Consider the following 16099-nt stretch of genomic DNA (forward strand, 5'->3'; position numbering starts at 1 on the left):
AGATGCAAACCATTTGCAAATGTATGCTCTCTCTCTCTCTGCTTCTATTCTATTCAAATTTAACACGCAACCTATTTTTTAAGAGCCCTTTTCTGTTTAGGGCTGCCGTGTTCACACAAGGGAAAACTTCAAAGGATCAGCCAAAGTTTTACTTTCACCTTGTTTAAAACTAACTAAAGCCTGCACCACAGAGACGGGCAACACTCGTGCATTTTTATGTCTCTAAAGCTTTCTTTTCAAGAACTGTGTCCATTCCCCCAACCCAGTACTTTTCATACGCTTGATATAACTCTGTGTTGTGTTTGGAACACGGAACCCCCCCAAAGTTTACTTCTCATTTAATGTGAACTTAGAAAAGAAGACATTAGTCTAAATAAAGTGGTATTTAGCGTTTGAATATTACTTTGCATTCCTAGGTGTTTCATTATTAACTAAATAATGCTGAAAAGATGTTTGGCTGTGGTATAAAAAAAAAAAGGAAAAAAAACTCACACTCCTGGGGAAAGACGCACTGATTTTCACACATCATACATGCACATACTGAGTGAACTGTGACAAGAAATACAACAGATGTGCAACAGTGTCAACTTGAAATAGGTGCTAAAACCGACTTCCATTACTTTTACATATGGCACAACTTTTAACACATCAGCAGCACCGTGGCCTCTAAAAATACGTGAAGGACTTAACAATGTACATCACACCTACATACTGTAAATCACATTTAAACGTATGCTAAATTGGACGCAATTAGCGAGATAAAAGGAGAAGAATGATTATTCTCACATTCTGAGTCTAACTCTCCTCACCCTTAGCTCTTAAAAAGCGACAACGCAGATGCATTTGCACTGATGTAAATAAGACGCTTATACTGAAGGTACTGCTTTTATTCATAACCTCCACCACCTGCTGCCGATGTTTCACGTCAAGAAATGATTGGAATGTAAATGACTCATTATCTCTGACAGAGAGCAAAGGCTGAGAAACTTTTCAAATGACAACTCCTTGAAAAACAGAAACTTTCCTTTAAGACCGGTGACAGACTGTAAAGCTATCAGTCATTATCTGTGTATAAGTGTGTGCATACACACACAGACACTGAATAATTTTCAGACTTCACACAAATTTGAGAACAGTAACTTCTGTCTGTCAGTTGTTTTTTTTGCAGCTCTGTCTATATTGCGCTCCATTTAAGCGTACAAACACATGTGGTTACAATAAATCTAAAAGCCTTACCAACAGCAGAAAAATGTTTCAAAATGATGTATTGTCATTTGTAGCAATGATTATTACATGCAATAGCGTGGCTATATTTATTTTACTTGTAGTGATCCGGTAATCTCGACACATTCTTTCTAAGTTGTAAGAAAAAGAGCTGCCAGTAGTCACTCAGTAACACTTTAGAGCCGGAGACTTCTCCTAGACAATGCTTGTTTAGATGTGCAGTACTTCCAGTACTGTCTAAAAGTCCATTTTAACTTTACATGACTTCCATCCATCCATCTTCATCCGCTTTGTCCAGGGCCGGGTCGCGGGGGCAGCAGCCTAAGCAAAGAGGCCCAGACCTCCCTCTCCCCAGCCACCTCCTCCAGCTTATCCGGGGGAATACCAAGGCGTTCCCAGGCCAGCCGAGAGATATAATCTCTCCAGCGTGTCCTGGGTCTGCCCCGGGGCCTCCTCCCGGTGGGACATGCCTGGAACACCTCACCCAGGAGGCGCCCAGGGGGCATCCTTGTCAGATGCCCGAACCACCTCAGCTGGCTCTTTTCGATGTGGAGCAGCAGCTGCTCTACTCTGAGCCCCTCCCGGATGGCTGAACTTCTCACCCTATCTCTAAGGGAGAGGCCAGCCACCCTTCGGAGGAAGCTCATTTCTGCCGCTTGTATCCGCAATCTCGTTCTTTCGGTCACTACCCACAGCTCGTGGCCATAGGTGAGGGTAGGGATGTAGATCGACTGGTAAATTGAGAGCTTCGCTTTTACACTCAGCTCCCTCTTCACCACGACGGACCGGTGCAGCGTCCGCATTACTGCAGCTGCAGCCCCAATCCGTCTGTCGATCTCCGGCTCCCTTCTCCCATCACTCGCGAACAAGACCCCGAGATACTTGAACTCCTCCACTTGGGGCAGGAACTCATCCCCGACCCGGAGTGGGCACTCCACCCTTTTCCGGCTGAGAACCATGGCCTCAGATTTGGAGGTGCTGATCCTCATTCCCGCTGCTTCACACTCGGCTGCGAACCGTTCCAGTGCGAGCTGGAGGCCCTCACCCGATGAAGCCAACAGAACCACATCATCTGCAAAAATCAGAGATGAGATTCTGAGGCCACCAAAGCGAAAGCCCTCCGCCACTTGGCTGCACCTAGAAATCCTGTCCATAAAAATTATGAACAGAACCGGAGACAAAGGGCAGCCCTGGCGGAGCCCATCACCCACCAGGAACGAGTCCGACTTATTGCCGGCAATGCGAACCAAGCTCTTGCAACGGTTGTATAGGGATCGAATGGCCCGTAGCAATGGGCCAGACACCCCATATTCCCGCAACACCTCCCACAGGACACCCCGAGGGACACGGTCGAATGCCTTCTCCAAGTCCACAAAACACATGTAGACTGGTTGGGCAAACTCCCATGCACCCTCAAGTATCCTGGAGAGGATAAAGAGCTGGTCCAGTGTTCCGCGACCAGGACGAAAACCGCATTGTTCCTCCTGTATCCGAGGTTCGACTAACGGGCGCACTCTCCTTTCCAGCACCCTGGCATAGACTTTCCCAGGGAGGCTGAGGAGTGTGATCCCCCTGTAGTTGGAACACACCCTCCGGTCCCCTTTCTTAAAGATGGGGACCACCACCCCGGTCTGCCAGTCCACAGGTACTGCCCCTGATCTCCACGCAACATTGCAGAGGCGTGTCAACCAGGACAGCCCTACAATGTCCAGAGCCTTCAGGAACTCGGGGCGGACCTCATCAACACCAGGAGCTCTGCCACCAAGGAGTTGTTTAACTGCCTCAGTGACCTCGCCCCCGGAAATTGGCGGGTCATTCCCCTCATCCCCAGACTCTGCTTCCTCCTCGGAAGACGTGTCAGTGGGATTAAGGAGGTCCTCGAAGTATTCCTTCCACCGCCTGACAATTTTCTCAGTCGACGTCAGCAGCGCTCCGCCAGCACTATACACAGTGCAGGTAGAGCACCGCTTTCCCCTCCTGAGACGTCTGACGGTTTGCCAGAATCTCTTCGAGGCAGTCCGAAAGTCTTTTTCCATGGCCTCTCCGAACTCCTCCCACACCCGAGTTTTTGCTTCAGCCACTGCCCGAGCCGCATTCCGCTTGGCCTGTCGATACCTGTCAGCTGCCTCCGGAGTCCCACAGGCTAACCAAGCCCGATAGGACTCCTTCTTCAGCCTGGTGGCTCCCTTCACCTCTGGTGTCCACCATTTGGTTCGGGGATTACCACCACGGCAGGCACCAACCTCCTTGCGGCCGCAGCTCAATGCAGCAGCTTCGGCAATGGAGACGCTGAACATGGTCCATTCGGACTCAATGTCCCCAGTCTCCCTCGGAATGCTGTTGAAGCTCTGCCGGAGGTGTGCGTTGAAGATCTCGCGGACTGGGGCCTCTGCTAGACGTTCCCAGCACACCCTACGCGTTTAGGTGCACCAGGTCTGTCCAGCGTCTTCCCCGCCACCTGATCCAACTCACCACCAGGTGGTGATCAGTTGACAGCTCAGCCCCTCTCTTTACCCGAGTGTCCAGAACATATGGTCGCAGATCTGCTGATACGATTACAAAATCGATCATCGACCTACGGCCTAGAGCGTCCTGGTGCCACGTGCACTTATGGACACTCTTATGTTCGAACAGGGTGTTCGTTATGGCCAAACTGTGATTAGCACAGAAGTCCAATAACAGAGCACCGCTCGGGTTCAGATCAGGGAGGCCGTTCCTCCCAATCACGCCCCTCCAGGTCTCGCTGTCGTTACCCACGTGAGCATTGAAGTCTCCCAGCAGGACAACAGAGTCTCCAGGTGGAGCACCCTCCAGCACCACCCCCCCCCCCCCCCCCCCCCCCCCCGGGACTCTAAGAAGGCTGGGTACTCTGAACTGCCACTCGGCGCATAAGCGCAGATGACAGTCAGGACCCGTTCCCCGACCCTAAGGCGCAGGGAACAAACCCTCTCGTCCACCGGGAAAAACCCCAACGTACCGGCAGCAAGCCGAGGGGATATTAGGATACCCACCCCAGCCCGCCGCCTCTCACCAGGGGCAACTCCAGACTGAGACAGAGTCCAGCCCCTCTCCAGGAGACTGGTTCCAGAACCCAAGCCATGTGTAGAGGTGAGCCCGACTATATCTAGCCGGTACCTCTCAACCTCACGCACTAACTCAGGCTCCTTCCTCACCAGAGAGGTGACATTCCATGTCCCTATTGCTAGTCTTGGCAGCCGGGGGTCAGTCCTCCAGGGCCTCCGCTCCTGGCCGCCACCCGGCACACAATGCACCCGACCCCTATGGCGCCTCCTGCGGGAGGATGGGCCCATGTCTCCTCTTCGGGCTGTGCCCGGCCGGGCCCCATGGACTAAGGCCCGGCCACCAGACGCTCGCCCTCGGGCACCCTCCCCGGGCCTGGCTCCAGGGCGGGGCCCCGGTAACCCTATCCCGGGCAGGGTAAACTGTTCCCTCGGTGTGCTTTTCATAAGGGTCTTATGAATCGCTCTTTGTCTGGTCCCTCACCCAGGGCCAATTTGCCATGGGAGACCCTACCAGGGGGCAAAAGCCCCCAGACAACATAGCCCCTGGGATCCCTGTGACACACAAACCCCTCCACCACGATAAGGTAGCGATTCAAGGAGGGGCTTTACATGACTTTAAAATGCAAATAGAAAATCTTATAAAAGATTGTTTTTACAACCTCCTGCCTGACTTAAAATAAGGACAGTTTACAGCGATGAGTTAAAAAAAAAAGCAATCTCATAAAATAATAATAATTGAGCAGTGGTGTAACAGCACAAAACCAAAAGCTATGTATTTGTTAAGCAAGCAAGAAACTACCTGTTCTTAACAAGTGTTAGCATGACTCTGCTCAATAGGCGACCAATTAATTTGTTATATTTACAGTTTATTTCGAGTAAATGGGTTAAGAATTAACATTTTGCTGCAAATACAATGATTTCTTGGTGAATGATCATCTTGCAAGAGGTGTTTGCAGACACACAGACAGTGATTTGGTGTATTATAGTGAGAATTTTTGCATGTTAAATGTCAACTGTTACGGTCCTTGTGTTGCAGGTCTGCCTCATGAGCCACAGCTGAGGTGTGTTCCAGCTCGTCAGCCACGGCATATAGTCTGCCATCCTAAACTGCCACAGCCCTGCCACTTTCCCCATTTTTGCCAGAGCTGTGAGCTGTAGTGTTTTGGGCAGCGGGCCTTAGTGCGTATGGGTGTGAGAACTTAAACTCTGTGAACTTTGGTTTTCTTTCTTTTATTGTAAGCAAAGGTGTGCCCTTATTGTGTTAATTAGTTCATCCTTGTGGAAGCAGGTAGGGGTTCTCTGCCATTTTTGTTTCAACTGTTTTCTCCTGTTTCTGGTTAGACAGGGAGCTCAGCCATTGTATTTTGTTTTGGTTAGTGAGTACTTGGTTTGATTTTTAGCTAAAGGGGGTGTTTTGTTTGTTGTTTTGGCCTTGGAGACCCTGAAGAAAAGAGCTTCCTTGTGTTCATTTTTACTGTAGTAGTTTTGGGCAATAAATCACGTTTAAATGACATCTATTCTCCAGTAGTTCATGTGTTCTCTTTCACTTTGTGTTACCCCTCACTCCAGTCAACACTTCGTTTTTAAGTGGGGCGTAAAATAAGTGGGGGCTCGTCCGGGATTATTTTGGTTATGGCACAGTTTAGCCTGGGTGATTTTATAGCTAAGCCTGCATTGGACCAGCTTGATGCATGTAGGAAGGAGGATTTATGTGCCGTTGCCACGCATTATGAAATCCCTGTGGCTAAGTCCATGAAGAAGAGCGAGTTAAAGACTCTTGTTGTCAGTGGGTTTGTTGGGAAAGGTGTGTTCCCCTTTAGTCGTGGACTCGGGGGATGCTGCGTCAGACCTCGAAACCTCTGATCAGCCTGAGGTTTGCGCTGGGGAGGGGGCGGGGACACCTACGGTGGTCAAACCAGGTGAGGGAAAGCCACCAGCCTCTCTTCCACAGTTTGAGCCCTTCTCTTTCAAATCCAGTAATCCCAGTGTTAGTGCACGCGTAAAGGTACGTTTGGCTCGTCTTGAACTTGAGGCCAAAGCAAGGGAACGTAAGGATGAGCTTGAGTTCAAGCTAAAGTGTCGGCAGCTAGAAGCTGAGACATCTATTAGGTTGCGTCAGCTGTAGTTGCAAGCTAACAAATTGTCTCCTGAGCCTTCTGCTCCACATTCAGTGAAGGATGAAGATAACAATAGTAATCCTTCAGATAATTCTCCCCCTGCTCCTGCACCTCCGACATTTGATGTAGGCAAAAACATTGCCCTAGTTCCACCATTCAGGGAGACTGAGGTGGAGGCCTTTTTTAATGCGTTTGAGTGCATTGCTATGGCTTTACATTGGCCCAAGGAGGTTTGGCCCCTTTTGCTTCAGTGCAAATTAATTGGTAAGGCACAGGAAGTATGCGCAGCTCTTACTATCGAGGACAGTCTTGTGTACAACAATGTCAAAAGCGCTATACTCAGAGCCTATGAGTTGGTGCCTGAAGCCTACAGGCAGCGTTTCAGGACCCTGAGGAAATCCACTGCTCAAACATTCCTTGAGTTTGCAAGGGGAAAAGGTGGTGTCAAGCAAGCAAAGTGTCAGAGTTTAACGCATTGCGTAAACTGGTATTGTTGGAGGAATTCAAAAACTGTGTTCCTGACCGTACAGTGCTGTACCTGAATGAACAAAAAGTTGCCACTTTGCAGGAGGCAGCTGTCTTGGCAGAAGAATTTGCTTTGACGCACAAAAGCGTGTTTGTGGGTAAATCTGAATCACACTATCATGAACAAATGAAAAAGGACACAAAGCCGCACCCTCAACAACCTAGGGGTTCCTCGGGTTCCAAGTCTGATAGACAATGTTTTTACTGTCACAAAGTGGGGCATATAGTTTCTGAGTGTTTGGCTCTTAAACGTAAACAAGTGCCCCAGCAATTAAAACAAGCTAAAGGGGTTGGCCTAGTCAAGTCGCTGAACTCCCCCTCTCATGTGACCATTAGTGAACCTGATAAGTGTTTTAAACCCTTCATTTTCAATGGTTTTGTCTCCTTAACAGGGTTTCCTGGGGATCAAAAGCCCGTGAGAATACTGAGGGACACGGGTGGTTCACAATCATTTCTATTGGCCGACGTTTTGCCAGTCAGTGAGGAGTCATCTTGTAACGCGAGTACGATAGTGCAAGGTATTGGGATGGCCTACATACCTGCACCATTACATTGTGTTCATGTGCAGTCGGAGTTAGCCTCTGGTTTTTTCAAGGTTGCAGTGAGAAACTCATTTCCTATTCAGGGTGTTGAGTTTATAATGGGAAATGATATTGCTGGGGACAAAGTACTCCCTGTTCCTGAAGTGGTGGATAAACCCAGCTGTATCCCAGAAGAGGATGAGCTGTTGAAATCCCACCCTGATGTGTTTTCTGTCAGTGTTCTTAGCAAGTCGCAAGCTCGTAAGCTGGAGGAAGTGAACCTGAGTGAGACTGTTCTTGGATCTGTTCTAACTGGGGACAGAGAGCCGGCTGCTAGCCCTTCTAAACCAGCACTCGATAAACAGGGTCTGGCTACTCTGTCTGAGGTTCTTCCTTTGCCAGTCTCATGTGAGTGTTTGAGCCATGCTCAGGAAAATGATGAGTCACTCGCTAAGTGTTTTAAAGAGGTAAGTGAGTTAACAAACAATAAAAAGGCACACAGGTTTTATCTTGAGGATGGGTTACTGCTAAGGAAATGGGTCTCAAGACCTGCATTACAGCAGGAAGGAGGTGATGAGGGTTGGGGGGGTGGTACGCCAAATAGTCATTCCTAGGGATTACCGGGGTGGCATGTTGCAGCTTGCGCATGAACACCCATGGTCAGGTCATTTAGAAATCACTAAAACCTATGACCGTATTCTTCAGCACTTTTTCTGGCCAGATCTAAAGAAAGATGTTGCCAAGTTCTGCAAAACTTGCCAATTTTGCCAAATTGTGGGTAAACCTAATCAGACGGTGCCACCTGCTCCTCTTAAACCCATCCCGGTAGTTGGGGAGCCTTTTGAGCGTGTTTTAGTGGACTGTGTGGGTCCTCTACCCAGAACAAAAACGGGTAATCAGTTCCTCTTGACAATCATGTGTGCCACAACCCGTTTTCCTGAAGCCATACCACTTCAAAAAAATCACCGCTCCCACTGTGATTAACCTTCCTGCCTTCTTGGGACCTTTTTGTGCCACTGCTATGTGTTAAATGGCTGCCATTTCCACTGTGTTCAGTGGAATATAACCAAACTTGCCACAGGATAGTTTTTACCTGTCAATGTTAATATTCCAGTGTGAATTCCTTAAATCAGCCTAAAATGGCTGAGCAGCAGAAATCCCCACACCCATCACCCTGGGGACCATTTTCTGCCCATTGACTTCCATTATAAACGCTATTTTTCAACCCCAAATTATCATCATATGATTTTATTTTTTCTTCTTTTCTTGGATGTCAATGAAGACTCAGGGCCTTGAAGTTTTAATTTTTAAATTGCAAAAAAAATGCAAAAAAAATAATGGCAGGTCAAAATGTATGTTGGTGCCAATCTTTGGTCCATCTAAAGGCCTACTTATAATGACAATCACATATTACTTCAACTGGTTTTTTGTGGAAATATTTAGTTTCGTTTTTTGGTTTTTGGGGCTTATAACACAGGGCGCTCATGTAATAACACTGGGATTTGAAGGGTTAAAACAACGAAAATATAATTAAAACTTTACATGAATATTTCAGGGAGAAGTAGTTTTACAAGGTTGGCTAATTTAAAGTGGAATAAAATATGGATATATGGTCTTTTTATGGCGTGGCTGAGAATGGTCCCTAGGGTGATGGGTGTGAGTTTTTTAAAGGATGGCAGGAGGGTTAAGGCTCTACTTAAATTCTTTTCAACATTTGGTCTGCCTAGAGTTGTTCAGACCAACCAAGGCAGCAATTTGCCATTGGCCAGAGGGGCCGATGGCGCGATATGGCAGCCTCGCTTCTGTCAGTCTGCCCCAGGGCAGCTGTGGCTACAACCGTAGCTTGCCTCCACCAGTGTGTGAATGTGAGAGTGAATGAATAGTGGCATTGTAAAGCGCTTTGGGTGCCTTGAAAAGCGCTATATAAATCCAATCCATTATTATTATTATTATTATTATCATTATTATAATTTCCAGTCAAAACTGTTCAAGCAGACATTACAATCACTGGGTATCAAATACATCCCTTCCAGCCCTTACCATCCCCAGTCAGAAGGTGCACTAGAAAGATGGCACCAGACCATAAAATTGATGATGCGAAAATATTGTCTGGTGACTGACAAGAACTGGGATGAGGGACTGCCATTCCTACTGTTTGCAGCTCGTGAAGCAAAACTGGAGTCCCTTGGTTTCAGCCCTGCTGAACTAGTTTTGGGGCATAGTGTGAGAGGGCCACTAAAAACTCTGACAGAACAGTTTTTATCTGATGTGCAGCCGCAATCAAATGTGCTTGAGTTTGTCACGCAGTGTCGGGAACGTTTGTACCATGCTTGTGCAATAGCTAAGAAGTCTCTGTCAGCAGCCCAAGGGAAAATGAAGCGGCAGTATGACAGGAAGGCAGTGCAGCGTTCTTTTAAACCTGGTGATCAGGTACTCATGTTGGTGCCCACATCTGGTCCATCTCTGTCAGCCCAATTTGCGGGACCATATGTGGTAGAGAGCAAAGTCAATGACACAGACTACATTGTTTGCAGTCCAGATAGAAGGCGTAAAACACGGCTCTGCCATATAAATATGCTGAAACTGTTTCACTCTCGGGAAGACGATCGCGAGGGCTCCATCTCACTCATTTCTGTGCCCATAAACCATGATGATGGTTTGGTGAAGGGTAGTGAAGGTCAGCAGAGTGGCAGGCTCGCAAACTCAGAGGTTCTTGGTGCCTTAGACACGTACCTCTCCTATCTTCCTCATGACAAGAAAGACGACGTGAAAAATCTGATCCAAGTGCACCCTAGTCTGTTTGGGGATGTACCGTCTAGAACCCTAGTGTTAAAGCACGACATTGACGTGGGTGATGCGTGCCCTATTAAGCAACACGCATACCGGTGCCCCCCACTCAAGAGGGAATTAATGAAAAAAGAGGTACAGTACCTGCTTGAAAATGGTTTGGCGATACCTAGCCATAGCTCTTGGAGCTCTCCATGTCTGCTGACACCAAAGTCAGATGGTTCTCCACGTTTTTGTACTGATTTTAGGAGGGTATATGCAGTCACAGTCCCTGACTTATACCCGTTGCCTCGCATGGAAGACTGCATAGACAGTATTGAAGCCGCCACCTACATAACAAAGCTAGATCTGTTAAAAGGGTACTGGCAGGTTCCTCTAACTAGCAGAGCCTCTGATATTTCAGCATTTGTTACTCCAGACCATTTCTTGCAGTACACAGTGATGGCGTTTGGCATGAGGAATGCACCAGCCACTTTCCAACGACTTATGAACTTTGTGTTAGCGGACATTAACAGTTGTAATGTGTATTTGGATGACATTGTGGTATATTCTTCTTGCTGGACTGACCATGTGAGTACTCTGAGGGATGTTTTTGCTCGTTTAACCCAGGCTTCCCTAACTCTGAACCTGGCAAAGTGTAAATTTGCCAAGGCGGTAGTGACATATGTCGGAAAACAAGTAGGACATGGCCAGGTGCGCCCCGTGAATGCAAAAGTGGAGGCCGTACTGAGCTACCCGGTGCCCACCACAAGACGGGAGCTCAGGCGCTTCCTGGGTCTAGTGGGCTACTACCGATGTTTCTGCCGGAACTTTTCGACAGTAGTGGCTCCCCTGACTCATCTGTGCAGTCCAAAGGAACCCTTCGTATGGACTGCTGAGTGCCAACATGCATTTGACTGTGCAAAGTCTCTCCTTTGCAGTGCCCCTGTACTGGCTGCTCCGGACTTCAGCAAGGCCTTCAAGCTGGAAGTGGACGCAAGCGCTACCGGCGCTGGAGCAGTACTGTTACAGGATGGAGTTGATGGCATCAGTCACCCGGTTTCCTACTTCTCAGCTAAGTTCAAGCCTCATCAACTCAACTATTCCACCATTGAGAAGGAAACCCTGGCCATGTTGCTTGCTCTGCAGCATTTTGACGTGTACGTGGGGTCAACCACCACCCCTGTCATGGTTTATACTGACCATAACCCTCTGGTATTCCTAAAGCACATGTACAATCACAACCAAAGATTGATGGGATGGGCGTTGCTTGCTCAGGAGTACAACATAGACATCTGACATCAGAGAGGTATGGACAACGTGGTGGCTGATGCACTGTCAGGGACCCAGTATTAACCCCAGTAACGGACTTGGTGGCAGTTGTTAAAAGTGTCTGTTTACTGTATGTGATATTTTATGTGGGGGGGTGTTACGGTCGCTGACCTCTAGTGGCTCTCCCTCTGCAGAAGAGGGGTTTTTTTCTCCTTTTCTTGTGTTGCAGGTCTGCCTCATGAGTCACAGCTGAGGTGTGTTCCAGCTCGTCAGCCACGGCATATAGTCTGCCATCCTAAACTGCCACAGCCCTGCCACTTTCCCCATTTTTGCCAGAGCTGTGAGCTGTAGTGTTTTGGGCAGCGGGCCTTAGTGTGTATGGGTGTGAGAACTTAAACTCTGTGAACTTTGGTTTTCTTTCTTTTATTGTAAGCAAAGGTGTTCCCTTATTGTGTTAATTAGTTCATCCTTGTGGAAGCAGGTAGGGGTTCTCTGCCATTTTTGTTTCAACTGTTTTCTCCTGTTTTTGGTTAGACAGGGAGCTCAGCCATTGTATTTTGTTTTGGTTAGTGAGTACTTTGTTTGATTTTTAGCTAAAGGGGGTGTTTTGTTTGTTGTTTTGGCCTTGGAGACCCTGAAGAAAAGAGCTTCCCTGTGTTCATTTTTACTGTAGTAGTTTTGGGCAATAAATCACGTTTAAATGACATCTATTCTCCAGTAGTTCATGTGTTCTCTTTCACTTTGTGTTACCCCTCACTCCAGTCAACACTTCGTTTTTAAGTGGGGCGTAACATCAACTGATGTAGAGGCCTGAAATATATTCCTCCATAGCTTTGCCAGTGGTCAGAAAATTGCTTGAGAAGCATTTATTTGGTCAGACAGTCAGCTGACACGTGCCTGATAATCCCCATTTAAAGACATTTTATACATGATACGGTGTAGCCATGCTGAAGTAAACTGAATTAGCATCAGCCCTTAGGACCAGGTTGGACCAAATGCCTGTGACTCACTGGCTAATTTTCTATGGTTACTTGTATTTTTTTCCCTCTAAATTGTCACTGTGAAGGCCTTTGATTCATTTCTGCATGTCAAATACTCAGAAAGTGAGTTCTCCCGTTTTAACACTGCTATTCTTGACACAAATCCTTTAGAGTCAGAAATGTGCATACAACAGATTTCTCAATGTCCCATTTGTCTTCATCACAGTAAATGGCTCAAGTGGGTAAACCGAACTTGAGAAAGATTATCTCTCCATCTGTACTCTATCCGCAGGCAGTAAAATCTAATTACTGTTATTCTGTTGTTTGAAGAAGACCACAAATACAACAATTAACTCATCTTCTCCTTCACATCAGGGCATTTGAGCCTAACAAGCTCATTCACATACATACAAACACAGCAGCATAAAGGTTTTGGGAACCCAGAATTTATGTCACTGTTAAACTGATGTCCAAAAGGCATGATGTTAAATATTAAATATTACTTTCTACATTATTATTTTTATTTTGTATAATTTCAAAGGAAAGAGTGAAGGAGTGCTATGCTAAAGTTCGGGCAGAGTTCAAGCTTTCATAACTTTTACTAAGGTCTCAGACCTTTATTACTCTGTTAAGGCTATGGCTTAACAGAGTGTCCTTTTACCTTGTTCAAAAGCTAAAAGGACATAGGATGCAAATTTCAAAGTTATACATAGTGCTTAGACCTTGTCCTATCAATCAGCAGTCATGGGTTCCTCTAAGCAGCTGCCTAGCATTCTGAAAATAATTGATGCCCATAGAGAACAGACGAAAAATGGTTTTGGGGTAGCCACTTGCTCATTTAATAATCCAGTTAAGAAATAGAAATTAACAAGTATGTGGAGGTCATGCTAAGATCTATAAGAGAACTTTCCAAGAAAATTGTTCACAGGGTGAGCAGAATGGCAAATCACTTATTTCTCCAAAAGAGGCCTTGAAGAAGATTTTGAAGCCTCTGTAGTGGTGGTGTAACAATCCTAATGTATCTTGGAAACAGGGTCTGTGGACTGATAAAGTTATAACAGTTGTGTTTTTTCTATATTTTTGAAGCAGAAACACATTTGGATTTTAAAAAAAGGCTGAATAAGTTTGGTGGAAGCATATGGATAAATTGTCTAAGGAGCTTGGAAAGAAAAGCGACTGGACTTGTTTAAGTTGCTTGAAGATGTTTCATCTCTCATCCGAGAAGCTTCTTCAGTTCTGAGGGTCAAATGGTGGAGAGTCCCAGATTTAAACCCAGTGGGAGTTTCCCCCCAAAGAGGGACAAAGGACCCCCTGATGATCCTCTACCTAATCACATGAGCCGAGGTGTGAAACTGGGTGTGGGTCACAATCAGCCAGGGTTTCGGGTGAGCTCATTGTGAAACCTGGCCCCTCCCTATCATGTGATTTCCTGAGGTCAGATGGCCCAGGATGTGAGTGGGTGTTAAGGCGTCTGGGAAGGGTTCTCAAAACTGGATTATAGATGGCAGACAGTTGGTGTTGTAAACCACCACCTCTGTTCAAAGATCTCACAGTGGACATGAATGGCTTCTTTCACTCCTCTTTCAAACCATCTGTACTCTCTGTCCAAAATGTGAACATTGACATCCTCGAAAGAGTGTCCTTTATCCTTAAGATGCAGATGGACTGCTGAGTCTTGTCCTGTGGAGGTGGCTCTTCTATGTTTTGCCATACGCTTGTGAAGTGGCTGTTTGGTCTCTCCGATGTAGAGTTCTGGGCATTCCTCGCTGCACTACACAGCATACACCACATTGTTAAGTCTGTGTTTTGGAGTTTTGTCTTTGGGATGAACCAGTTTTTGTCTGAGCATGTTGCTGGGTCTGAAATGCACCGGGATGTCGTGCTTGGAGAAAACTCTCCTGAGTTTCTCTGATACACCGGCTACATAGGGGATAACAATTTTGTTGCGTCTGTCTTTCTTATCCTCCCTCGCTGGTGTCTGGTCTTCTTTTCTGTGCATCTTTGCTGACTTTATAAACGCCCAATTAGGATAACCGCATGTTTTGAGTGCTTCCTTTTGTTACGTTCCCCTGGGGGGGGGTCTAGGCGGTGAGGGGACCTCAGGCAGGAGGTAGTGGGACACGCCCACACAGGCACCCTCAGGAGAGAGAGAGGCCCTGCTAGGGCCGTAACACCCCCTCCCATAAATGCAAACCCATGGTTTGTCAAATTACCATAACCAAAAATGAGTCCATAACTGTTTCATGACGAATATTGCAGGCTTTCCACCTACCAAACCCCATAACAACGGTTAGGCATTTCCTGCGGAAACTGCCAATCCCATCTCAGTGGGTTCACAACATTGCCAGAGAGTGGCCCCAGACCCTCGAAACAGTGTCCCATGGGATAGCCAGGGCTTCGAACCTTCACGTGTGGAGAACCCAGCAGGTAGCTAGCAGGCTTCACTGAAACACAGACATGACTGTTAGCAAGGGGTGCAGGTCTGAATGGTGGTTTTAAACATGAACCGGAGAAAGGGTCAACCAGCGGCAGCTCAGGGTTAGTTGGCCTCGTACACTGATTACGGGGTGCTACCGAGCAATTGTGCTCCAGGTTTAACCTTTTAGTAGGCCTGGCAGGCTTGTCAGTTTGAGAGCCACGACTGACTTTACTCAAAACAGGCCCCTTTCGTGTTGAGTGGGCTTCCTGTTTGAGTGCCAGTCTGACACAATTGGCAACCACATGGCCAGGCTTGTGACAGAAAAAACACAGTTTGGGCCTAGGTCTTAACACCATAACTGCATTTTCCTTCTTAGCTGGCCCACTTTTACCTGTCCAGGCTGCGCTATAGTGCAGAGGGATATCCTGTCCTACCGCACTTGCTGTATGAGTCAGCTTAAACTCATCTGCCAGGGTGGCAGCTTGCTGTAGAGTTGTAACCCTCTGTTCACTTAAATAAAGGGCCACAGACTTAGGAACAGAGTTTTTAAAATCCTCCACCAGCATAAGCTCACGTATGGACCCCACATCATTAACCTGGCTTGCCGCACACCACCTATCAAAGAGCCTCGCCTTCTCCCTGACGAAGTCAAGATAGGACTGTCCCTGCACCACAATACACAGCTCACTAGCTGGAAACCACAATACACAGCTCACTAGCTGGAAACCACAATACACAGCTCACTAGCTGGAAACCACAATACACAGCTCACTAGCTGGAAACCACCGCAAACACTCAGCTCACTAGCTGTACCCACACAAAATGGCACTCTGGCCCAGAGCTCACCCTGCTCTGGGCTTAAATACCTTAATTGCTGATGGGAGTCAGCTGTACAGGAGGGAAAGGTGGCACCTCAGGCAGGAGGTAGTGGGACACGCCCACACAGGCACCCTCAGGAGAGAGAGAGGCCCTGCTAGGGCCGTAACACTTTACATGTGTGTGTTCCTTCTTTTTCCCTTCAGGCTTAGAGGGAACATGTTCTGCCCGGTGGTGTAGGGTCCTAATTACTCCAAGTTTGTGTTCCAGAGGGTGATGGGAGTCAAAGAGGAGAAACTGGTCTGTGTGTGTGGGCTTCCGGTAAACTTCAATGTTGAGGTTGCCATTCTCTTCAATGTGCACAGCGCAGTCCAGGAAAGGCAAACAGTTGTCCTTTGTGTCTTCCCTGGTGAACTTGATGTTTTTATCCACGGCG

The 16099-nt window shown here is 47.2% G+C and overlaps 1 protein-coding gene across 3 annotated transcripts in view; it reads right to left on the minus strand.

Annotated features, from left to right (window-relative positions):
• The window catches only part of tpk1 (thiamin pyrophosphokinase 1), a 97397-nt gene that overhangs the window by 64092 nt on the left and 17206 nt on the right, over positions 1–16099 (minus strand). The window lies entirely within an intron of this gene.

Source organism: Astatotilapia calliptera, chromosome 9 (assembly GCF_900246225.1).
Source record: "Astatotilapia calliptera chromosome 9, fAstCal1.2, whole genome shotgun sequence".
Taxonomy (NCBI): domain Eukaryota; kingdom Metazoa; phylum Chordata; class Actinopteri; order Cichliformes; family Cichlidae; genus Astatotilapia; species Astatotilapia calliptera.